The sequence below is a fragment of the Carcharhinus amblyrhynchos genome, chromosome 1 (genome assembly GCF_965287045.1).
Source record: "Carcharhinus amblyrhynchos chromosome 1, sCarAmb.v2.hapA, whole genome shotgun sequence".
NCBI lineage: Eukaryota > Metazoa > Chordata > Chondrichthyes > Carcharhiniformes > Carcharhinidae > Carcharhinus > Carcharhinus amblyrhynchos.
Genome location: NC_137324.1, coordinates 178,021,615 through 178,048,413, shown reverse-complemented (window position 1 = coordinate 178,048,413; position 26,799 = coordinate 178,021,615). Strand labels below are relative to the sequence as shown.

General features: G+C 47.4%; 1 protein-coding gene across 1 annotated transcript in view; it reads left to right on the top strand.

Moving 5' to 3' along the window:
- Window positions 1-13,044: 13,044 nt before the first annotated feature.
- Window positions 13,045-26,799, top strand: part of LOC145347908 (electrogenic sodium bicarbonate cotransporter 1-like) — a 169,244-nt gene continuing 155,489 nt past the window's right edge. The window contains exon 1 of the mRNA XM_080195903.1: window positions 13,045-13,365. The gene's annotated coding sequence lies outside the window, so the exon portion shown is untranslated. The remainder of the gene's footprint in view (window positions 13,366-26,799) is intronic.

Sequence of the window (26,799 nt, the reverse complement as noted above, 5' to 3'; positions counted from 1 at the left end):
ATTCACCTGAAGCCCAGTCTGGTCGCAAAGATCTCACGGCACTATTTCAAAAGAGAGCAGGAGAATTCTTCCTGGTTTCCAGGTAAATATTTATCCCTTAATTAACATTGTTTAAACAGATTATCTGGGTTTTATTACATTGCTACCGTTGGATTTTGCTGTGTGAAAATTCGTTGCTATGTTCCCTACATCATGAGAGGTACGCGGCACCTGGTTATAATCCAACAGGTTTATTTATAATCACAAATTTTCGGATTCTAACAGGACCAGACAGGGTGGATGCAGGGAGGATGTTCCCGATGGTGGGGGAGTCCAGAACCAGGGGTCACAGTCTGAGGATTCAGGGTAGAACATTTAGGACGGAGATGAGGAGACATTTCTTCACCCAGAGGGCGGTCATCCTGTGGAACTCATTACCACAGGAAGTAGCTGATGCCAAAACATTGAATGTATTCAAGAGACGGCTGGATATAGCACTTGGGGCCAATGGGATCAAAGGTTATGGGGAGAAAGCATGATTAGGCTATTGAGTTGGATGATCAGCCATGATCGTGATGAATGAGGGAGCAGGCTGGAAGGGCAGAATGGCCTCCTCCCTGCTCCTACCTTCTATGTTTCTATAACCTGATGTCGTGCGACATCTCATCTTGTCCACCCCAGTCTAACAACAGCATTTCCCCACCATATAGGAGGCATGGTTTGTAATTTGCAGATGACACCAAGATTGGTGGCATAGTGGACAGTGAAGAAAGTTATCTCCAATTGTAATGGGATCTTGACCAATTGGGCCAGTGGGCCGACGAATGGCAGATGGAGTTTAATTTAGACAAATACGAAGTGACGCATTTTGGTAGATTGAACCAGGACAGGACTTACTCAGTTAATGGTAGGGCGTTGGGGAGAGTTACAGAACAAAGAGATCTAGGGGTACATGTTCATAGCTCCTTGAAAGTGGAGTCACAGGTGGACAGAGTGGTGAAGAAGGCATTCGGCATGCTTGGTTTCATCGGTCAGAACATTGAATACAGGAGTTGGGACGTCTTGTTGAAGTTGTACAAGACATTGGTAAGGCCACACTTGGAATACTTGTGCAGTTTTGGTCACATAAGAACGTAAGAACATAAGAAATAGGAGCAGGAGTAGGCCATCTAGCCCTTCGAGCCTGTCCCGCCATTCAATAAGATCATCGCTGATCTGTCGTGGCTCAGTTCCACATTCCCGCCCTCTCCCCATAACCCTTAATCCCCCTGCCTATCAGAAACCTATCAACCCGTGTCTTAAAAATATTGAGCGAGGCAGCCTCCACCACTTCAACGGGCAGAGAATTCCAGAGATTCACCACCCTTTGAGTGAAGAAGTTCCTCCTCAACTCCATTCTAAACCGCACCCCCTTTATCCTGAGGCTGTGCCCTCTAGTCCTACTGTCCTTTCTGAGCGGGAAGAGTCTCTCCACCCCTATCCTATCCATCCCATTCAACATCTTATACGTCTCAATAAGATCTCCCCTCATTCTTCTAAACTCTAACGAGTACAAGCCTAGTTTATTCAGCCTCTCCTCATAGTTCAACCCCCTCAACTCCGGAATCAGCCTAGTAAACCTCCTCTGCACTCCCTCCAAGGCCAAAATATCCTTGCGTAAGTGCGGCGACCAAAACTGCACACAGTACTCCAGCTGCGGCCTCACCAATGCCCTATACAGCTGCAGCAAGACCTCCCTACTCTTATATTCAATCCCCCTCGCTATGAAGGCCAGCATCCCATTCGCCTTCCTGACCACCTGCTGCACCTGAAGGCTGGGTTTTTGCGACTCATGCACAAGGACCCCGAGGTCCCTCTGCACCGTCGCATGCTGCAGTTTTTTGCCACGTAAGTAATAGTCCTTCCTACCATTATTCCTACCAAAGTGGACAACCTCACATTTGCCAACATTAAATTCCATTTGCCAGTTCCTGGCCCATTCGCCCAGCCTATCTAGATCCTTCTGTAGACTCTCCACACCCTCCGCGCAATTTGCCGTTCCACTAATCTTGGTGTCATCAGCAAATTTCGACACCATACACTCGGTTCCCTCCTCCAGATCATCTATATAAATGGTAAATAGCTGAGGCCCCAGCACCGACCCCTGGGGCACTCCACTGGTCACCAACCGCCAATCCGAATAGCACCCATTGACCCCCATTGACCCCCACTCTCTGCCTCACCCTATTATAAAAAGGATATTATTAAACTAGAAAGAATGCAGAAAAGATTTACAAGATGCTACCAGGACTTGATGGTTTGAGTTATAAGTAGAGACAGGATAGACTGGGACTTTTCTCTCTGGAGCGTAGGAAGCTGAGGGGTGACCTTATAGAGATCTATAAAATAATGAGGGGCACAGATAAGGTAGATAGTCAATATCTTTTCCCAAAGATAGGGGATTGTAAAACTAGAGGGCATAGGTTTAAGCTGAGAGGGGAGAGATACAAAAGTGTCCAGAGGGGCGGGCAATTGGGATTAGCTTAGAGGTTTTAAAAAAAAATGTGGCATGGACAAGTTGGGCCAAAGGGCCTGTTTCCCTGCTGTAAACATCAATGTCTCTGTTTCCTGCATTACAACAATGACTACGCTTCAAAAGAACCTTCAGGCTGTAAAATATTTTGAGATGTCCTGAGGCTGTGAAAGGCAATATGTAAATGCAAACCTTTCTTTCCTGATGACACTCCTGCCTGTGGGAAGATTCTCTGTCAAAACTTTTCGTAACTTTGAACGCCTTCATTAGATCTCCCCTGAACCTTCTGTGCTCTGAGCAGGACAATTCCAGCTTCTCCACTCCCTCCACATTGACTGAAGTCCCTCGTCCCTGGACCCATTCCGGTAAATCTCCTCCGCATTTTCTCCAAGGCCTTGATATTTATTCTAAATGGAGACCAGAACTGGTCAATGAAACTTTAATTGAAGCCTGGCCAATGACTTATAAAGGTTTAACATTTGGAGTCATTGGGATTTATAGCATGGAAACAGGCCCTTCGGCCCAACTTGTCCATGCCACCCAGTCTTTACCACAAAGCAAGACCCAGTTGCCCGCTTTTGGCCCATATCCCTCTATACCCATCTTACCCATGTAACTGTCTAAACGTTTTTTAAAAGATAAAATTGTGTCTGCTTCTACTATTGCCTCTGGCAGCTTATTCCAGACACTCACCGCCCTCTGTGTGAAAAAGTTGCCCCTCTGGACACTTTTATGTCTTTCCTCTCTCACCTGCAACCTATGCCCTCTAGTTTTAGATGCCCCTACCTTTGGGGAAAAGATGTTGACTATCTTGCTGATCTGTGCCCCTCATTATTTTGTAGATCTCTTTAAGATCACCCCTCAGCCTTCTACGCTCCAGAGAAAAAAGTCGCAGTCTATCCAGCCTCTCCTTATAACTCAAACCATCAAGTCCCAGTGGCATCCTTGTAAATCTTTTCTACACTCCTTGCTTTTAAAGCTTGCCACTGAATCTGAGTTTGATGAAAAATATATTTGGCAGTTGTGGGTCAAGGATGTGGTTGACTCATTATGTCAACATGTGTACAGACAACTGGGAAACTACTTCCAGGATGTGGTGTGAAACCCCTCAGAGTGTTGCAGCTCTGTCAAATCGAGACAGACAATTTGTTATTCTCCACTTGCAAACTTTAGCAAAGCTGCCAAAGCATCCTCTGGTGCAGGGAGATTGGATATGTCAAAGCAGCAAATAAATTCTTATGTGTGAAAGGTCGTGTGTGAGATGGCATAAAAATGCTGACTGAGTTCTTTGCGTGTGCATTTTCTGACCAATGTGTAAAAGGGTAAGCTCTCCAGTCTTAAAACTCGTTTGTACAACAACTCCCACCTGTATTTATATAGCGCCTTTATCTGTAAAATATCCCAAGACACTTGGTGGGGGAGTTATCAAAAATGAAATGTGCACCGACCTACATAGTGAGACATGGGAACCACTGACCAAATGTTTGTTCAAAGAATCCCTGCAGTGCAGAAGAGGCTATTCAGGTCATTGAGCCTGCACCCACTCTCTGACAAAGTATCTTACCTCAGTATCTCTCTCTTGCTACCTCATACATTCTCATGGCTAATCCATCTAACACACATCTTTGGACACTAAGGAGCAATTTAGTACAGCCAATCCACCTATCCTGCACATCTTTTGGACTGTGGGAGGAAACCAGAGCACCTGGAGGAAACCCACTCAGACACGGGGAGAATGTGCAGACTCCACACAGACAGTCACCCAAGACTGGAATCGAACCCAGGTCCCTGGCACTGTGAAGCAGCAGCGCTAACCACCGTGCCATCAGAAGAGGTAGATTCGAAGGAGCATCTTAAAGGAGATGGGAGATTTGGAGAGGTTTAGAACATAGAACATTCCAGCGCAGTACAGGCCCTTTGGCCCTCGATGTTGAGCCGACCAGTGGAACCAATCTAATGACCCTCTAACCTAAACTATTCCAATGTTATCCATATGCCTATCCACTGACCATTTGAATGCCCTTAAAGTTGGCGAGTCCACAACTGCTGCAGGCAGGGCATTCCACGCCCTTACTACCCTCTGAGTAAAGAGCCTACCTCTGACATCCGTCCTATAACTACCACCCCTCAATTTAAAGCTATGTCCCCTCATGTTAGCCATCACCATCCGAGGAAAAAGGATCTCACTGTCCACCCTATCCAACCCTCTGATCATCTTGTATGCCTCAATTAGGTCACCTCATAACCTTCTTCTCTCTAATGAAAATAACCTCAAGTCCCTCAGCCTTTCCTCATAAGACCTTCCCACCATACCAGGCAACATCCTGGTAAACCTCCTCTGCACCCTTTCCAATGCCTCCACATCTTTCTTATAATGCGGTGACCAGAACTGTACGCAATACTCCAAGTGCGGCCGCACCAGAGTTTTGTACAGTTGTAACATGACCTCACGGCTCCGAAATTCAATCCCTCTACCAATAAAAGCTAACACACCGTACGCCTTCTTAACAACCTTATCGACCTGGGTGCCAACTTTCAGGGAGCTATGCACATGTACACCGAGATCTCTCTGCTCGTCAACACTACTTAGAAAGGAAATTCTGTGTTGAAGGCCTAGGAAGCTGAAGGCATGGCTGCAGATGGTGGAGTAATGGAAATCGGGGATGTTCAAGAGGCCAGATTTGAGGGAGTGCAGGTATTTTGGAAGCTTGTGGACCTGGAGGAGGTTAGCGATAGGAAGAATTGAGGCTATTGAGAGATTTGTAAACAAGGATGTGGTTTTAAAATGCAGGTGTTGCCAGTCTATGAGACAATGTATTTATGAAGCATTTCAATTTGATGCATTGTCTGGAATCACATGTTGCAAAAGGAGGCCATTCTGTCCACTGTTCCTGTGCTAGCCCTTTGACAGAGCTATCCAATTAATCCTGCAATTTCCCCACAGTCCGACATTTGGATTAACGTCAAGCAGAGGGGGAAGATATACAATAAATGGCAGAGCCATCAGAAGTATAGATGCACAGACAGACCTGGATGTGCAGGTCCACAGATCCTTGAAGGTGGCAACGCAGGTGGAGAGGGTGGTGAAGAAGGCTTGCCTTTATAGGACGGGGTATAGAGTATAAGAGTTGGCTGTATGATGTTGCTGCTATACAGAGCATTGGTTAGACCACATTTGGAATACTGCATCCAGTTCTGGTCGCCACACTACCAGAAGGACGTGGAGGCTTTAGAGAGAGTGCAGAGAAGGTTTACCAGGATGTTGCCTGGTATTCAGGGTATTAGCTATGAGGAGAGATTGGGTAAACTGAGGTTGTTCTCCCTGGAAAGACAGAGGATGAGGGGTGACCTAATAGAGGTGTATAAAATTATGAAGGGCATAGACAGAGTGAACAGTGGGCAACGTTTTCCCCAGGTCAGTGGTGATGAACACGAGGGGTCACAGGTTCAAGGTGACGGGGGTGAGGTTTAATTCAGATATCAGAGGAACATATTTTACACAGAGGGTGGTGGGGGCCTGGAATGCACTGCCAAGCAGGGTGGTGGAGGAGGACATGCTGGGATCATTTAAGACTTATCTGGATAGCCACATGAACAGGCTGGGAATGGAGGGATACAAATGAATAGTCTAGTTCGAAGCATGATCGGTGCAGGCTTGGAGGGCCGAAGGGCCTGTTTCCTGTGCTGTATTGTTCTTTGTTCAGAGGTGTGCGACATAGGCAGGTTCGGACAAGCTGGTAGGGGTTTGGCAAAAGTGGGTGGAAAAACAAAGACTCACAGAACCAAGAAGGGAAAACAATTTATTTTGTTGAATAACGTTACAGAAAACAATCAGTGAAGCTTAGAACAAAATAAATCAAATTTGGAAAATGTGCTTCACACAAGATTAAGCAGAGAATAAATAAGAAATGATTTATGAATGCAGTGAGTGGTTTAGCCAATTTGTTTAAATACTGAACTTTGTTGATGTATTATTACAATTATATTTTGAATGAACTATGCTAAGAAGTAAAACTTTGTAATGACCAGGAAAAAGAGAGAACTGGAAATATTCGATTTAATTTGATTTATTATTGTCACATGTGTTAGTATACAGTGAAAAGTATTGCTTCTTGCGCACAGACAAAGGATACCGTTCATAGAGAAGGAAATGAGAGAGTGCAGAATGTAGTGTTACAGTCACAGCTAGGGTGTAGAGAAAGATCAAATTAATGTGAGGTAGGTCCATTCAAAAGTCTGACAGCAGCAGAGAAGAAGCTGTTCTTGAGTTGTTTGGTACGTGACCTCAAAGGTTTGTATCTTTTTCCCAAAGGAAGAAGGTGGAAGAGAGAATGTCCGGGGTGCGTGGGGTCCTTAATTATTTCTGAGGCAGTGGGAAGTGTAGGCAGATTCAATGGATGGGAGGCTGGTTTGTGTGATGGGGAGTCAATGGACGGATCATTTGAAATCATGTGATGATATGAAATATGAATCATATACAGGAGTGACTGTATATAATTGCTGCAGCTGTATAGGGCATTGGTGAGGCCGCAGCTGGAGTACTGTGTGCAGTTTTGGGCGCCGCACCTGCGCAAGGATATTTTGGCCCTGGAGGGAGTGCAGAGGAGGTTTACTAGGCTGATACCGGAGTTGAGGGGATTGAGCTATGAGGAGAGGCTGAATAAACTAGGCTTGTACTCGTTAGAGTTTAGAAGAATGAGGGGAGATCTCATTGAGACGTATAAGATGATGAATGGGATGGATAGGATAGAGGTGGAGAGACTCTTCCCGCTCAAAAAAGACAGTAGGACTAGGGGGCACAGCCTCAAGATAAAGGGGAGGCGGTTTAGAACGGAGTTGAGGAGGAACTTCTTCACTCAAAGGGTGGTGAATCTCTGGAATTCTCTGCCCGTTGAAGTGGTGGAGGCTGCCTCGCTAAATATTTTTAAGAAGCAGGTTGATGGGTTCTTGATAAGAGAGGGGATTAAGGGTTATGGGGAGAGGGCGGGAAAGTGGAACTGAGCCACAACAGATCAGCCATGATCTTATTGAATGGCGGGGCAGGCTCGAAGGGCTAGATGGCCTACTCCTGCTCCTATTTCTTATGTTCTTATGTTCTTATGACATACAAGTCCCTCGTCTGCCTTCAATCTTTTTTTCAAATTATACCAAAAAGATTAAAAGTTTATTTTGTTCACATGCATTACCTTTAGAAGTCATCCTAGGGGAATCTGAAGTCACAGTGCACATCCTGAAACTGCACCTTCTGTATTCAGCCTTCGAGTTCCACTAAAGTTGGTCTGCTGGACCTCAATTTGTTGCTTGTCTCATCCATTCATCCAGTGGTCTTGCACTCCCTACCCCACACAGCAAGTCACCTGATCCAAACGTGAATGCTATAGAGCTGAAAGCACTTATTGTAACACTGCCGTACCTGGGACCTGTGTGTCTGAGAACATAGGGTCACAGCTGAAGCTGTGAATGTGTACCTTTACACACAAAATGCGTAATTGTACTCACATTGTCATTCAAAAAAAAACAACTTACATTGCTATAATAAAAGCAAAATTCTACAGGTGCTGGAATCTGAAACAAAAGCAGAAAATGTTGGAAAATCTCAGCAGTTCTGACAGTGTCTGTGGAGAGGGATTAGAGCCAACGTTTCAAGTCTGGGTGACCCTTCGCCAGAGCCGCTTAGACAAAGGGTCTTCCAGGCTCAAAATGTTCGCTCTATTCTCTCTCCACAGATGCTGTCAGAACTGCTGAGATTTCCCAGCATTTTCTGTTTTTGTACGTGGCTTTAACGTCGTCAGATGTCCAACATGCTTCACAAGAGCAGGTATCCAACGGGTTTCCTCTGGGTGCTCCGGTTTCCTGCCACACCCCAACGATCTGCAGGTTGAGTTGATTAGCCATGTTAAATTGCCCCTTAGTGTCAGGGGAATTAGTAGGGCAAATACGTGGGGTTATAGGGTTAGGACCTAGGTGGGATTGTTGTTGGTGCAGGCTAGATGAGCCAAATGGTCTCCTTCTGCATGGTAGGGATTCTATGATTCAATGATATTTCACAACGGGCCTCACGTGGAGATGATCGACAGGTGACCCAAAAGCTTGGTCAAAGAGGGACGTTTTAAGGAGTGACTTAAAGAAGTGAGTGAGAGAGAGAAAGAGAGAGGATGGTGGAGATGTTGAGGGAATGAATTTCAGAACGTGGGCTCCAGGTAGCTGGAGGCATGGCCGCCAATGGTGGGGCGATTAAATTAATGGATGGACAATTAATTAGAATTTGAGGAATACTGAGACCTTCAGAGCTGTACAGATGCAGAGTTAGGGAAGGGTAAGGCCAAAGGGCAACCTGAACACAAGGGTGTGAAATTGCTGGGTAGGAAATGGAGGGTGCAGTTGGACCTGATGAATTTGACTCTGTCTACACTTCCCGCTGCCTCGGCAAAGCAGCCGGCATAATTAAGGGCCCCACACACTCCAGACATTCTCTCTTCCACCTTCTTCCGTCGGGAAAATGATACTAAAGTCTGAGGTCACGTACCAACTGACTGAAGAACAGTTTCTTTCCTGCTGCCCTCAGATTTGCATTAAGTTGATCTTTATCTGCACCCGAGCTATGACTGTAACATTACATTCTGCACTCTCTCCTCTCCTTCTCTACGAGCAGTATGCTTTATCTATATCGTGCGCAAGAAACAATACGACATCTCCTCCACGATCATCCTCAACACCAGTGCCCCACAAGGTTGTATTCTCAGCCCCCTCCTATACTCCTTGTACACCTATCACTGTGCGGCCAAATTCCCCTCCAATTCGATTTTCAAGTTTGCTGACAACACCACCGTAGTGGGTTGGATCTCAAACAATGATGAAACAGAGTACGGGAATGAGATGGGGAATCTGGTGAACTGGTGCGGCAACAATAATCTCTCCCTCAATGTCAACAAAATGAAGGAGATTGTCATCGACTTCAGGAAGTGTAAAGGAGAACATGCCCCTGTCTACATCAATGGGGATGAAGTAGAAAGGGTCGAGAGCTTCAAGTTTTTAGGTGTCCAGATCACCAACAACCTGTCCTGGTCCCCCCCCATATCAACACTATATTAAGAAAGCCCACCAATGCCTCTACTTTCTGAGAAGACTAAGGAAATGTGGCATGTCAGTTAAGACTCTCACCAACCTTTACAAATGCACTATAGAAAGCATTGGTTGTATCACAGCTTGGTATGGGCTCCTGCTCTGCCCAAAGCTGCAAGGAACTACAAAAGATTGTGAATGCAGCCCAATCCATCACGCAAACCAGCCTCCCATCCATTGACTCTGTCTACACTTCTCACTGCCTCGGCAAAGCAGCCAGCACAATCAAGGACCCCACGCACCCCGGGGCTTCCGTCGGGAAAAAGATACTAAAGTCTGAGGTCACATACCAACCAACTCAAGAACAGCTTCTTCCCTGCTGCTGTCAGACTTTTGAATGGACCTACCTTGCATTCAGCTGATCTTTCTCTACACCCTAGCTATGACTGTAACACTACATTCTGCACTCTCTCGTTTCCTTCTCTATGAACGGTATGCTTTGTCTGTATCATGCCCAAGAAATATTGTACTTTAATACATGTGACAATAATAAATCAAATCAAATCAAGGCATTCCAACTGGAATTAGACTTGTTATCTGAAAAGGAAGAGTGTGCAGGGCTGGAGAGAAGGCAGGGGATGGCACTATTTAAATTCCCCCTCTGGAGAGCTTGTTGAAGATGTGATGGGCTGAATGGCCTCCTGCTGTACTGTAAACATTCTTTGACTCTGATTGTGTCAGGAGTTTGGCACGGTCTGAGGAGACATTGCTGGAGATGCTCCCTGCTGCTATCAGATTTTTAAATGGGCCTACCTCACATTAAGCTGATCTTTCTCTACCCCCTCGCTATGACTGCAACACTACATTCTGCACCCTCTCCTTTCCTTCTCTATGAATGTTTTGCTTTGTCTGTATAGCGCGCAAGAAACGATACTTTTCTCTGTACGTTAATACGTGTGACAATAATAAATGTTAAACCGGGGGATTTTCCTACCCTCTCTGCGTAGGGGTAAGCAATCTCACACCCACTACGCCGTTGTTTAAGAAGGGTGCCAGGCAAAAGGCAGGGAATTATAGGCCTGTTAGTTTAACATCTGTTGTAGGTAAAATGTTAGAATCCGTCAACAAGGAGGAAATAGCGAGGCATCTTGAGGGGAAGTGCTTGATAGAGCAGACGCAGCACGGTTTCGTTAAAGGGAAGTCGTGTCTGACAAATTTACTGGAGTTCTATGAGGATGTGTCTAGGGCGGTGGATAGAGGAGAGCCGGTGGATGTGGTCTTTCTTGATTTTCAGAAGGCGTTTGACAAGGTACCTCACAAGAGGTTATTGCAGAAGGTCAGGGGGCATGGAGTTGGGGGTAGGGTGTTAGCGTGGATAGAGGACTGGTTGTCAAATAGGAGGCAGAGAGTGGGGGTCAATGGGTGCTATTCGGATTGGCGGTTGGTGACTAGTGGAGTGCCCCAGGGGTCGGTGCTGGGGCCTCAGCTATTTACCATTTATATAGATGATCTGGAGGAGGGAACCAAGTGTAGGGTGTCGAAATTTGCTGATGACACCAAAATTGGTGGAAAGGCAAATTGTGCGGAGGGTGGGGAGAGTCTACAGAAGGATCTAGATAGGCTGGGCGAATGGGCCAGGAAATGGCAAATGGAATTTAATGTTGGTAAGTGCGAGGTGGTCCACTTTGGTAGGGAGAATGGTAGGAAGGATTATTACTTACGTGGAGAAAAACTGCAGCAGGCGACGGTGCAGAGGGACCTCGGGGTCCTTGTGCATGAGTCGCAAAAACCCAGCTTGCAAGTGCAGCAGGTGGTCAGGAAGGCTAATGGGATGCTGGCCTTCATCGCGAGGGGGATTGAATATAAGAGTAGGGAGGTCTTGCTGCAGCTGTATAGGGCATTGGTGAGGCCGCAGCTGGAGTACTGTGTGCAGTTTTGGGCGCCGTACTTACGCAAGGATATTTTGGCCCTGGAGGGAGTGCAGAGGAGGTTTACTAGGCTGATGCCGGAGTTGAGGGGGTTGAGCTATGAGGAGAGGCTGAATAGATTAGGCTTGTACTTGTTAGAGTTTAGAAGAATGAGGGGAGATCTCATTGAGACGTATAAGATGATGAATGGGATGGATAGGATAGAGGTGGAGAGACTCTTCCCGCTCAGAAAGGATAGTAGGACTAGGGGGCATAGCCTCAAGATAAAGGGGGGGCGGTTTAGAACAGAGTTGAGGAGGAACTTCTTCACTCAAAGGGTGGTGAATCTCTGGAATTCTCTGCCCGTTGAAGTGGTGGAGGCTGCCTCGCTAAATATTTTTAAGACGCGGGTTGATGGGTTTTTGATGAGAGAGGGGATTAAGGGTTATGGGGAGAGGGCGGGAATGTGGAACTGAGCCACGACAGATCGGCCATGATCTTATTGAATGGCGGGGCAGGCTCGAAGGGCTAGTTGGCCTACTCCTGCTCCTATTTCTTATGTTCTTAATTATAAAAGCAAGGGGGTTCGCCCTGTGCCTGGGATGAGTGGGGGGGGGGGAGGTGGGTAGTGAACTGGCCAACATTTACTCTTCAATCAAATCATTAAAAGCTGATGATCTGTCCTGTATCACATTGCTGTCTGTGGGATCTTGCTGTGCACACACACTTGGCCGCCCATTTCCTACATTTACAGCAGTGGCCAAACCTGATGAAACAAGCAGAGCTCTCTCTCTCTCTCTCTGGGCTGCCCTGTGCTGGGAACATGGAAATCTTTTCTCTATGCGTGTGTGAGTATGTGGACATGATGTGGAGATGCTGGCGTCGGACTGGGGTAAACACAGTAAAAAGTCTGACAACACCAGGTTGAAGTCCAACCGATTTATTTGATGGTAGACTCACTAGCTTTTGGGGGTTAGTCCCTTCAGGAACTCTCCATTCACCTGACGAAGGGACTAACCCCGAAAGCTAGTGAGTTTACTATCAAATAAATCGGTTGGACCTAAACCTGGTGTTGTCAGACTTTCTACTGAGTATGTGGACTCAGTGAGGAGTCTCACAACCAGGACTCCACCAGAGAGCGCTCGGTGACAGGCTCAACCTGGCGTGTGTGCGCCTCAATAACACTTGTTGTTAGTGGCCTGAGAACCGCAATTAAGGGTTAAAAAAAACTAAAAACATATGCTTAGAAAGAAACCCCTTTCTGGAACTTGGGGAGAGAGAATGAGACGGGATACTCGCATCTTAACTTGTGGGTGTCCCCAAAACGCTAGCGAAGAAAGGAATTTGACTGTAACGTTAAAAGAATTTGCATTGGAGGGGAAATTAGAGTCAGGAATATTCACTAGCTGGAGCTGCACTGGTCGGAAATTTAAAAGCACACGCTTGCTTTCTAAGTTATAATTCCGTGCGTTTGATGAACAGTAACTTTAGAATGGAGTTACTGCAGGGAGCTCCTGAGATGGAGAGAGTTAACCTCACAGCACGGTGAGAGCTGTGAGATTGAAGTCCCTTTAAGGGGACACTTTGACCCCTTTCAGATCTTACCTCCCACTTCGCTCAGTGACGTGGTACAACATTGGTTCTTTAAATATGGAAAGTCAAACTGGTTTGTGAGTAAGTTGGGATACAGAGAGAGAGAGAGAGTCTGAGCCAGGAACTAACCCAGGCTGAGAACACAGAGAGAGAGAGAGAGAGGAAACCCCCGTCTTGTGTACATTCCAGCTCCGGCCGCATGTAGAGTGACAGCGAGTCCGGGGAGAGAGATACACAGACAGAAAGCTAAGACTGAGCGACTGACTACAGAATCACCCGGGGAGACTGGAACCCCAGCACACAGCCCAAGAGGTGAGAGGGGGGTGGAGAAGTTTGGGCTGTTGCTTCTGGGGGAGAGTTTGGCAGCATTAGAACCAACAGAGAGAGAGAGAGCATTGTGTATGTGTGTGAGAGAGAGCATTGTGTGTGTGTGAATTGTGTGAGGGCTCTGTGTGTGTGTGTGTGTGCTATGTGTATGTCTGAGAGGGTCGTTTGTGAGAGTTGTAACTGTGTATGTAGTGTGAATGAGTGTGTGAGGGCGGTCGGTGTGTGAGTCGTGTGTGTGTGTGTGTGTACTGTTTAGTGTGGATTGTGTGCTGGGTCTGTGTGTGTAGTATAAATGAATGTGTGAGGGTTATGTGTGTGTGTGGTGTAAATGAGTGTGAGGGTTATGTGTGTGTGTGTGACAGTTGTATGTGTGTGGTGTAAATGAGTGTGTGAAGGTTATGTGTAAGAGTGCGACAATTGTGTGTGTGCATTGTCTGTGTGGCTTAGTGTGTGTGTATATATGAGGTTGGATGTGTAGGATGAGTGTGAGAATTGTGTGTGTTGTAACAGTGTGCAGTATAAATGAGTGTGAGGGTTATATGTGTGTGAGTATTCTCTGTTATTTAGTGTGTATGTGTAGTATAAATGAGTGTGTGATATGTGTAAATTGTGTGTGTGTGTGAAGTGTAATTGTGTGAGCTGGAAGTGTGTTATGTGTGTGACAGGCAGTTGTGTGTGTTTTGGACTGTGTGTCTGGGTGCTGTATTCGGCGGTGGGACAAAGCCCCCCCCCCCCCCCCCCAGAAACTGTCTCCCTGAGCTGCAGTATTTTACTGTTTACTTGGAGGACAAAGAGGATTTGGAGAACACGATGTCTTTGTGTCTGATTCCAGCCAAGTCTGCCGTTCCGGGGCGAATGAGGCGGGGAGAGCGGCTTTGGGGATCGGGTTCAGTAAAGTTACAGCTTCGTCTGTAGCTGTGATTGAGTTTTTAGCTTTTAGTTTTAGAAAAGAAACCCCAGCCCCCCCTGTCCCGGGGGAGAGTGTATGTATTTGTGCAGACGCCACGTGTTTCCAAAGCGTGTCCGCGGTGTGTAGTTAGTCTGAATGAGCTGAGGAAGGGGCTGGGAACACACAGCTCCATCCCTCAGTCCACCCACACCCGGGGAAAGGGGGTTTTATAAATGCTGGGGGTCCCTGTGAATGGGAGGGATTGGGGTGACTGGCTGCTCTCAGTGTTGCTGTCAGTCCGAACTGCGGAGTTAATGAACAGTCACTCATATCTGAGGCACAATGCTGTGGGTTCAGGCTCACAGCACAGAATCTGTGTTGGCATTTCAATACCAACACTGAGGGAGCGCCGCACTGTCAGAGGGTCAGTGCTGAGGGGGTGCCACACTGTCAGAGGGTCGGTGCTGAGGGAGTGCCGCACTGTCAGAGGGTCAGTGCTGAGGGAGCGCCGCACTGTCAGAGGGTCAGTACTGAGGGAGCGCCACACTGTCAGAGGGTCAGTGCTGAGGGGGTGCCACACTGTCAGAGGGTCGGTGCTGAGGGAGTGCCGCACTGTCAGAGGGTCAGTGCTGAGGGAGCGCCGCACTGTCAGAGGGTCAGTACTGAGGGAGCGCCGCACTGTCAGAGGGTCAGTGCTGAGGGGGTGCCACACTGTCAGAGGGTCGGTGCTGAGGGAGTGCCGCACTGTCAGAGGGTCAGTGCTGAGGGAGCGCCGCACTGTCAGAGGGTCGGTGCTGAGGGAGTGCCGCACTGTCAGAGGGTCAGTGCTGAGGGAGTGCTGCACTGTTGAGGGACAGACCTGTGATGAGCGATAGACTGTTGGAGGTGCTGTTGTTCAGATGTTAATCCAGGGCCAGATGTGCGCTCTCAGGTGGATGTAGAAGATCCCATGGTCACCACTGGCGCAGTTCATTCTGCGGTTAATCTCCATTTCCCAACCCCCATCACTGAAACAGATTATCTGGTCAATATTGCACTGCTTCCTGTGTGTGGAGAGCTTGCTGTTGGCTGCTGTGTTTCCTACATTATTACACTCCCGACTACAATCCGGGTTGTTTGTTTCCGTGCTCCCTCTGTCCAGGTGAAGAGTGAGATTCCTGACCTATACAACAATTCACTGTTTCGGACTTGCTCCCACATGTGATGTGAATGGGGATAGAGTGGGGGTGGGATGGAGTTGTGACTGGTGTTGGGGTGATGGGTGCAGTGTGGGGGAGGTCTGATGTTGGGTTGGGAGGGTTGTTGTCAGAGTGTGTAGTGTTGAGGAATGTGTTGTTGGGGGATATCAGTCAGCTGTCAGTCAGGGGCGGCACGGTGACACAGTGGTTAGCACTGCAGCCTCACAGCGCCGGGGACCCAGGTTCGATTCCCACTTGGGCCACTGTCTGTGTGGAGTCTGCACATTCTCCCTGTGTCTGCGAGGGTTTCCTCCGGTTGCTCCAGTTTCTTCCCACAGTCCAAAGATGGGCGGGTTAGGTGGATTGGCCATGCTAAATTACCCCTTAATGTCAGGGGGGCTAGCAGGGTAAATGCATGAGGTTGTGGGGATAGGACAGGATCTTGGTGGGATTGTTGTCCGTGCAGGCTAGATGGGCCAAAAGGCTTCTTTCTGCACTGTAGATTCTATGAATCTGGAACACCTTACACCTCCATTCCCACAAGGTGACCCCCCCATCCCAGTTATAGCTCTCTGTCCTCACCCATGACATTACACCCCCATACCTCACACCTTCCCTCTGTACATCTGAAGTGTGAGCAGCTGATGGAGATTCCCTATCCCTACAGATAGACTCTGCTCCCCTCACCCCCTCCACCTCCCCAGCAATACAGGCTGGGCATTTTTACAACCATCTCTCAAACCCCAGGATATCTCAAAGTGCTTTACAGCCAATTAAATATTCTTTGAGGTTTATTATTATTAAAATGTGAGAAACCTTGAAGCCAGTTTCCACAAACAACAAATGACCAGATAATTTTTTCTAAATGACGTGGATTGAGAGAGAAAGCTGCAGCTTTTCTTTGTAACATTGGGATTTTCACAGTCACATGACAGGGCAGGCAGTCTTTTGGTTTAATCTAATCCAAAAGTCAGTAACTCAGAGAGTGCGGCACTCCCTCAGCACTGACCCTCTGACAGTGCGGCACTCCCTCAGCACTGACCCTCTGACAGTGCGGCGCTCCCTCAGCACTGACCCTCTGACAGTGCAGCGCTCCCTCAGCACTGACCCTCTGACAGTGCGGCGCTCCCTCAGCACTGACCCTCTGACAGTGCGGCGCTCCCTCAGCACTGACCCTCTGACAGTGCGACACTCCCTCAGCACTGACCCTCTGACAGTGCGACACTCCCTCAGTACTGACCCTCTGACAGTGCGGCACTCCCTCAGTACTGACCCTCTGACAGTGCGGCGCTCCCTCAGCACTGACCCTCTGACAGTGCGGCGCTCCCTCAGCACTGACCCTCTGACAGTGCAGCACTCCCTCAGCACTGACCCTCTGACAGTGCGGCGCTCCCTCAGCACTGACCCTCTGACAGTGCGGCACTCCCTCAGCACTGACCCTCCGACAGTGCGGCACTCCCTCAGTATTGGCTCTGGGAATGTCAGCCTGGATTTTGTAACAGCCTACATGTGGCCCAGACTGGTCAGTGGGGTAGTCTAGGTAACTTGGTTCTGTCTGGGATCGTGTCTCCTGCTGCTTGCCAGGTTTACATTGTGGAGATTAGCGAGGACTCTTATCTCACTGGTGCTAAGTCTTAAACGAGAAAACCAAGCTCTGTTAGTAACAGTAACATCAGCCGCAATGACATTCAGAATATGGCTTTGAACTTTGAACTTTATAAGAGGCCCTGCAAAGTTTAAAGCATTGAACTATTTTCCTCAGTATTGTATAGGGCAGCACGGTGGCATAGCTGTTTCACGCTGCTGCCTCATAGTGCCAGGGTCCTGGGTTCAATCCCAGCCTTGGGTCATTGTCTGTGTGGAGTTTGCACATTCTCCCCGTGTCTGCGTGGGTTTCCTCTGGGTGCTTCAGTTTCCTCCCAGACTCCGAAGATATGCAGGTTAGGCAGATTGGCCATGCTAAATTGCCCCTTAGTGTCCCAAGACGTTACGGGGATTAGTGGGGTAAATATGTGGGATTATGACCCGGGTGGGATGCTCTGTCGCAGAGTCGGTGCAGACTTGATGGGCCGAATGGCCTCCTTCTGCACTGTAGGAACGCTGTGCTCAGAACCCGATGAAACGGCGTTTGCACTCTCGGGTGAACGTAAAGTATCCCAAAGCACATCAAGGGCTGTCATCACGTCGCTCTGTTTGGGATCTTGCTCTGTACAAATTGGCTGCAATACACTTCCTGCATTGCAGCACCCTCTAAAAGAGCTTCGCTGGCCTTGAAGCCCTTTTGGGATGTCCCAAGGCCAGGAAAGGGGCTAGAGAGACACAATTTATTTCTTTGTGTAATCCAGTTCTATAGATAGATCAGACCAGACAGACAGGAATATGGATTACATAGGCCAGTTCCACAGAGACGATGAGGGAAGGTGTCGACCAGCTTTTCCTCCTCTCCCCCTCTCTCCGTTTGATGTTTTCTGAGATTCTAGAAAGTGTTTGTGGATTTGCAAAGTGAGTTTAGATCTTGCTTACACTTGCCTTGCAGTTTAGGACTGGAAGCTCACAGAGAAAGCAATGAAAGGCCTTTTCTTGTACTATGCAAGTCACTTATTGTGGTCCATTCATTAGAATGCAGTTCATTATAACTACGCATTATTTCAATATAATGTTTCCCATGATTTATTTCGTATTTTTCCTTAAATTAAATTTTAATTTTGTTGTAATCATTTGAAAATTATGTTGTAGCCCACAAATACATTGGTGTAAATTTCCTCTAGCCACTGTGCAGCACGGTGGCACAGTGATTAGCACTGCTGCCTCACAGCGCTAGGGGCTTGGGTTCAGTTCCTGGTTTGGGTCACTGTCTGTGTGAAGTTTGCACATTGTCTGCGTGGGTTTCCTCCAAGTGCTCCAGTTTTCTCCCACCCTCTAAAGATTTGCAGGCTAGGGGGATTTGTCATGCTAAATTGCCCCTTAGTGTCCAAAGGTATATGGGTTAATGTATGGGGTTATGGGATAAGGCCTGGGTAAGAGAGTCAGTGCAGACTCAATGGGCTGAATAGCCTCTTGTGTTTTAGGGATTTTATTGGGAAGCCAATGTCTTTGGTCCCCTAACTACCAACTCCATCTCTCTCTCTGGCAACTGTCTGAAGTTGAACCAGACCTTCTGTAAGTTATATTGGTTAAATAGATTCATAGAATCCCTACAGTCTAGATAGAAGGGCATCGACAACAACCCCACATATTTACCCTGCTAATCCCCCTCACACTAGGGGCAATTTAGCAAGACCAATGAACCTAACCCACATATCTTTGGAGTGTGAGAGGGAACTGGAGGAAACCCACGCAGACACAGGGAGTTTGCACAAACTCCACACAGACCGTCAACTGAGGCCGGAATTGAACCCGGGTCCCTGGCGCTGTGAGGCAGCAGTGCCAACCACTGTGCCACCATGCCGCCCCTCCAGAAAAGTGTTCCTATTTGACCCAGAAAGGAAAGTGCAACCGCATATCTGTGACATCACTAAGCTTGGTGAATTCCATCTCCATAAAGTCATTCCGATCTGCCTCTGTCTCTGCACATTCACTGCTGTAGCCCCTTCTGTCTAGACCTGTGTGTTCCTAAAGAGAGTAAGAAGTCTCACAACACCAGGTTAGAGTCCAACCAGTTTATTTGATAGTAATTCCACAAGCTTTCGGAAACGGTGTTCCTTCGTCAGGTGTGTGGAAGGTTCTGATCAGAGAAGGGTTTATAAAGACACACACGGTTTACAGAATACTGGTTAGAATGCAAGTCTTTACTGCTAACCTGCTATTCAAGTCTTTAAGGTGCAGACAATGTGAGTGGAGATAGCATTAGGCATAGGTTAAAGAGATGTGTATTGTCTTCAGACAGGACAGTAAGTGAGATTTTGCAAGTTCAGGCAAGTCATGGGGGTTACGGATAGTACGACATGAACCCAAGATCCTGGTTGAGGCCGTCCTTGTGTGTGTGGAACTTATTCCTAAGGAGCTCCTGGACTGGATTTAGTTTTCCCATTGTGGGTCCCACCCACTGGTTGGAGAACCAGTGGGTGGTCCAAGTGAATTTTTTAAAAATATGTATTTATTAGTGTGACAAGTCAGCTTATATTAACACTGCAATGAAGTTACTGTGAAAATCCACTAGTCACCACACTTTGGTGCCTGTTTCGGGTACACTGAGAGAGAATTTAGCATGGCCAATGCACCCTGACAAGTACATCTTTCAGACTGTGGGGGGAAACTGTAGTACACAGAGGAAACCCAAGCAGACACAGGGAGAATGCGCAAGCTCCACAAAGACAGTGACTGAAGCTGGGAATCAAACCCAGGTCCCTAGAGCTGTGAGGCAGCAATACTAACCACTGCACCACAAGCACTCGCGTGGGAGCATCAGGGAATTCTCTCCTCAAATCTCTTTACCTTTAAGATACTCCTTCAAACTGTCTTTTTGGACTGAGATTTTGGTGACTTGTGCGTGGCTCAGTGTGAAACTTTCCTTGATCGTACCCTGTGAAGTGTCTTGAGACAGTTTATTGTGTTATACGTGCTACATGCAGAAACGTTATTGTTCTCACTCATTCAGAGGTTGGCTTTGAGCTTAGGTGCTTCTGGTCAAAATACAGTGTCAGTGTTTAATATCCCTTTAGTGCAAAGTGGATAGGAGTCCAGTTTCTGTCCAGACACTGCTTTCCATTTCAACTTTGTATCCAGGTTTGTGAATGCTGAGATCCGCAATTGGTGCAACCATTGGGCCCCCAAGGCAAATGTAAAACCATAGAATCCCTACAGTGCAGAAGGAGGCCATTTGGCCCCTCAAATCTGCACTGACCACTATCCCACCCAGGCCCTTTTCCCGTAACCCCATGCATTTACCCCATTAATCTCTCTAACCTACGCATCCCGGGACACTAAGGGGCAATTTAGCATGGCCAATCAACCTAACCCACACATCTTTGGACCGTGGGAGGAAACCAAAGCACCCGGAGGAAACCCCACGCAGACACGGGGAGAACGTGCGGTCTCCACACAGACAGTCACCCGAGGTCGGAATTGAACCCAGGTCCCTGGAGCCGTGAGGCAGCAGTGCTAACCACCGCGCCACCATGCTGCCCATGGCCAAATAAATTTCAGTAAAGGTGCCTTGAGCCCCTGAGCGAGTTGCCATTTCACCCGATGTTAAAGGAACTGGGGAAAGGGAACTCCAGGCTGGCGGCAAAAGAGAGACAGAAATAAATGAGAGGAATACGGAACGGTGAGAGGCAGGTGGAGAGTTGGAGAGTGGATGAAATGGGGAGAGGAATCAAAACGGGGAAGGGACAGAGTGAAGAAATAGGGAGAGGGGGCACGAAACCAAGGCAGAGATCAAATAAGATGAAGAAGGTTGAAAGGAGGCACATGTGGTGAATAAACACCAGGATAGACCTATTGGGCCGAATGGTTTATTTGTGTGCCGTAAATTCCATGCAATTCTATGTTAATCATAGAACCCCAACAGTGCAGAAGAGGATGTTTGGCCCATCAAGTCTGAACCAATCTTACCCCAGCTCCCTCCCTATCCCCACAACCCTGCACATTTCCCCATGGCTTATCGGCTTAACCTGCGCGTCTCTGGATACTACAGGGGGCAATTTAACATGGTCAATCCACCCAATCAGCGCGGCTTTCCGACTGTGGGAGGAGACCGGAGCGCCCGGAGGAAACCCACGCAGACACGGGGAGAATGTTCAAACTCCACACAGTGACCCAAGCCGGGAATTGAACCGGGTTCCCTGGCTCCGTGAGGCAGCTAACCATTGTGCCACTGTGCTGTCCGTGAGAAAGAGAGCGTGGTGGGACCTGTGGGAATGTTAGGAAAGGTAAACGTTTCTCTGTGAAAGTGCAGCTGTCGGTGGAAGCAGGGACTGGCCTTGAATTTGTTGAGCTGGGGGATGGAGGGTGGCCACAGGGATATTTGACTCCATTCCTTAGGCTGCTATTCTAACAGGTGTTTGCTGATTTTTATGCCGGGTTTTTCTCGCGAGTGCTGCCATGTCCCGAGGTCCCGTTATCAGGAAGCCAGTTGCTGACACTGGGTCAGACTTGAATTGGAAAGCCCTTAACGACAGCTTCCTCTCATTCCAGGAAACCTTTCCTTTGGGAATAAACAGCACCAGTTGTGGGTGTCACACGCGACAGCAGGGGCTTAATAAATTTGATACGAATGTGTTAAGCTAATCGTTCCAGCGTAACTTCAAGGCCAGAGTGATTAATTTTATTTTTGCTATCTGGCATGACGCAGGGTTCAGAACGCTAACAAAGGTGATAAAAGGAGTTTCACAAGAGCTGGACTGAAAGAATGTGTGTGTGTGTGTGTGTGCATTCCTGTGTGTCAGTGTGCTTGTGCATCTGTGTGTGTGCGTCTGTGTATGTGCGCGTGTGTCTGTGTGTGTGTACATGTGTGTCTCTGTGCGTGTCTGTTTGTGTGTGTATGTGGCTGCGGGTATGTTTGTGCGCCTGTGTGTATGCATGTGTGTGTGTGTGTTTGTATGTGTGCTTCTATTTGTGTGTACATGTGTGTCTGTGTGCGCGTCTATGTGTCTGCGTGTAGCTTTGTGCGTCTGTGTGTGTGTGTTTGTGTGTGTGCATCTGTGTGTGCACGTGTGTATGTTTGTGCATCTGTGTGTCTGCATATGTGTGTGTGTGTTTGTATGTGTATGTCTGTGTGCACACCTGTGTATCTGTATGTGTGTCTGCGTGTATGTTTGTGCCTCTGTGTGTGTGTGTGTGTGTGTGTGTGTGTGTGTGTGTCTGTCTGTCTGTCTGTGTGTAGCTCAGGAGTTATCTGTGCTGAAAGTTCTTGATAATGTAGATAAACCAAACTGCTTCCACTGGCTTTAGGGTTAGTAACCACAGGGCAGGAATGTGGAATAATTAGCAAAAGAACCAGAGTGGAAGTGAGGAGAAAGTTTCTTGCCCAGCAGTTTGGAAAGTACTGGCAGGAGAAGCAGATTCAGACTTTGACAAGGAGATCAGATATGTATTTACAGAAAGAGAAATGTACAGGGCTATGGGGGCAAGTACGGGGGAATGAGGCTAATTGGGTAGCTCTTTTAAAGATCTGGCACAGATATGATGGGCTGAGTGGCCCCCTTGTGGGCTGCACAATGGGTGGCACAGTAGCACAATGGTTAGCACTGCTGCCTCACGGCGCCAGGGACCTGGGTTCAATTTCCGGCTTGGGTCACTATCACGTGTCTGTGTGGGTTTCCTCTGGGTGCTCCAGTTTCCTCCCACAGTCTGAAAGACGTGCTGGTTAGGGTGCATTGGGCGTGCTAAAATCTCCCTCAGTGTACCCGAACAGGCGCTGGAGTGTGGCGACTTGGGGATGTTCACAGTAACTTCACTGCTGTGTTAATGTAAGGCTACTCGTGATGCTAATAAATAAACATAAACTTAAGACTGGTATGCCCAACTTCTGAGGCTGTAACACACTCTAAACTCCTGAAACAAGCTGTTAATTGCTTTGTAATCGGTCTAACAACATTAACACAAACAACATTAATGCAAGACTGCGGACGCTAAAGGGTTGCTAATGCTGGAGGTTGCTAACGCTGCAGTGTTGTTAATCAGCCTGCAGTTTAGTCATTTTATATTTGCCAATAAAACTACCCAGTAATTACCTGGATTTTCTACATGTGATGTAATACCAATTTGATCTTTAATCTTTTGGTATGACCATCACATAAAAACATAAGAATATAAGAACTAGGAGCAGGAGTAGGCCATTTTCCCCCTCGAGCCTGCCCCACCATTCAGTAAGATCATGGCTGATCTTTATGTGGACTCAGTTCCACTTACCCACCCGCTCACCATAACCCTTAATTTCTTTACTGTTCAAAAATGTATCTATCCTTTCCTTAAAAACATTCAATGAGGGAGCCTCAACTGCTTCACTGGACAGGGAATTCCACAGATTCACAACCCTTTGGGTGAAGAAGTTCCTCCTCAACACAGTCCTAAATCTGCTTCCCCTTATTTTGAGGCTATGCCCCCTAGTTCTAATTTCACCCCCCAGTGGAAACAACTTCCCTGCTTCTATTTTATCTCTTCCCTTCATAATCTTATATGTTTCTTTATGATCTCCCCTCATTCTTCTGAATTCCAATGAGTATAGCCCCAGTCTACTCAGTCTCTCCTCATAAGCCAATCTTCTCAACCCTGGAATCAACCTAGTGAATCTCCTCTGCACCCCCTCCAGTGCCAGTATATCCTTTCTCAAGTAAGGAGACCAAAACTGTACACAGTACTCCAGGTGTGGCCTCCCCAGCACCTTATACAGCTGCAACATAACCTGGCTGTTTTTAAACTTCATCCCTCTGGCAATGAAGGACAAAATTCCATTTGCTTTTTTAATTACCTGTTGCACCTGCAAACCAACTCCTTGTGACTCTTGCACAAGGACATGCCAGTGAGAATAGTGAATATGAAGATAGGAATTAGGAGCAGGAGTAGGCCACTCAGCCCTTCGAACCTACTATACCATTCAATAAGATCGGGGTTGGTCTGCCTGTAACTTGACCCCCACCCCCGGTAACCTCTCAGCTCCTTGTTCACCCTTCAAGACAGGGAGAGATGGTGGTGTCATGGTAATGTCTCTGGGCTAGTAAACAACAAGCCCAGGCCAGTGCGCTGGAACTGTGAGTTCAAATCCCACCACACACTTGATGGAATTTGGTTTCCGTTAATATACCTGGAATATAAATCTGGTCTCAGTGAGAGCAGGCAGGATGAGTATCATTAATCGTTGTAAAAACCAAACCCTCCAGGCCTGGCAGCCACAGGGATTTACAGAAAGACATTTACCTGCACATTTCACATCTGCTTCTTCACAACCTGTGAAGTACTTCTGTCACTGTTGTAGTGTGGGAAACATGGCAGCCAATCTGTATCATCGAATCTCTACAGTGCCAAAGGAAGCCATTCGGCCCATCGAGTCTGCACTGACCACAATCCTATCCAAAGGCCCTATCCCTGTAATTTACCCTGCTAATCCTCCTGACGCTAGGGTCAATTTCTTAGCATGGCCAATCAACCTAACCCGCACATCTTTGGACTGTGGGAGGAAACCGGAGCACCCGGAGGAAACCCACGCAGACACGGGGAGAACGTGCACACAGACGGTGACCCAAGCCAGGAATCGAACCTATGTCCCCGGCGCTGTGAGGCAGCAGTGCTAACCACTGTGCCATCGTGCCGCCCCTGAATCTGTGCACAGCAAGATTCCACAAACAGCAACGTGATGGTGGCCAGATAATCTGTTCTTGGTGTTGATTGACAAATAGAAACATGGAAAATAGGACCATGAGGAGGCCATTCAGCCCTTTGAGCCTGCTCTGCTATTCATTATGACCATAGTGGTTATCCAACATAATAGGCGGATCTCACCTTCTCACCCCACTCCCCATATCCTTTGAATCCTTTAGCCCAAACAGTTGTATCTAATTGCTTCTTGAAAACAAACCATTTTTGGCCTCAACTACTTTCTGTGGTATCGAATTCCACAGGCTCACCACTCCCTGAGTTAAGAAATTCCTCCTCATCTCCCTGCTAAATGGTCTACCCTGAATCCTCAGACTGTGACCCCTGGTTCCCCCACCATCGGGAACATCCTCCCTGCATCTACCCTGTCCAGTCCTGTTAGAATTTTAAAAGTTTCTGTGCAATTCCCCCCTCCATTCTTAAGCCCAGCGAATACAATCCTAACCGACTCAAACTTTGCTCATACGTCAGTCCTGCCATCCCAGGAATCAGTCTGACAAACCTTCGCTGTGCTCCCTCTGTAGCAAGAACATCCTTCCTCAGATAAAGAGACCAAAACTGCACACAATACTCCAGGTGCGGCCTCACCAAGGCCCATTTGCAGCAACACGTCGCTGCTCGAATCCTCTCACTATGAAGATTAACATTCCATTTGCCTTTTTACTGCCTGCTGCACCTACATGCTGACCTTCAGTGACTGATCTACGAGGACAGCCAGGTCTCGCTGCACATTCCCCTCTCTCAATCTGTAGCCATTCAGGTAATAATCTGGCTTCATGTTTTTGCTACCAAAACCTCACATTTATCTACCTGCCATGCATCTGCCCACTCACTCAGCCTGTCCGAGTCACACTGAAAGATCCCTGCGTCCTCCTCACAGCTCACCCTCCCAGCTTTGTGTCATCGGCAAATTTGGAGCTATTACATTTAGTTATTAGTTATTACTAGATCCTGCCCGCTATTCAGAAAATGACCCATTTATTCCTACTCTTTGTTTCCTGTCTGTTAGCCAGTTTTCTACCCATCTCTGTACACTACCCCCAATCTCATTCACTTTAATTTGGCATGCTAATCTCTTATGTGGGACTGTGTCGGAACCCTTCTGAATGTCGAAATAAACCATCCATTACTCCCCCTCATCAAGCCTACAGTCATGTTCTCAAAGAATTCCAGTAGATTTGTCAAGTATAATTTCCCTTTTATAAATCTGTGCTGACTCTGTCCAATCCTGCCGCTCTTTTTCAAGTGTCTTGCTACAAAATCTTTGATAATGGATTCTAGAATATTCCCCACGACCGACATCAGGCTGACTGGTTTATAATTCCCTGTTTTCTCTCTATCTCCCTTTTTAAATAGTGGGGTTACATTAGCAGCCCTCCCTCTGTAGGAACTGTTCCAGAGTCCATCAAATCTTAGAAGATGACCACCAACACATCCACTATTTCTAGGGCCACTTCCTTAAGTGCTCTGATAAACATTGGCCAGAATGCCAGAGAGAATCTTTTACCTCCATCTGAGAGGACAACAGTGGCTTTGGTTTAATAGAGTCAAAGAGGTTTACAACATGGAAACAGGCCCTTCAGCCCCACTTGTCCATGCCACCCTTTTTTTTAAAACCCCTAAGCTAATCCCAGTTGCCCACATTTGCCCCATATCCCTCCATATCCATCTTACCCATGTAACTGTCTAAATGCTTTTTAAAAGACAAAATTGTACCCACCTCTACTACTACCTCTCTACTCACCACCTTCTGTATGAAAAAATTGCCCCTCTGGACACTTCTAATATAGAATCATAGAATCCCTACAGTTCAGAAGGAGGCCATCCAGCCCATCGAGTCAGCACTGACCACAATTCCATCCAGGCCCTATCTCCATAACCCCATGCATTTACCCTAGCTGATCCCCCTGACACTAAGGGGCAATTTAGCACAGCCAATCCACCTAGCCCACACATCTTTGGAGAGTGAGAAGAAACCAGAGCACCCGAAGGAAACCCATGCAGACACGGGGAGAATGTGCAAACTCCACACGGAATTGA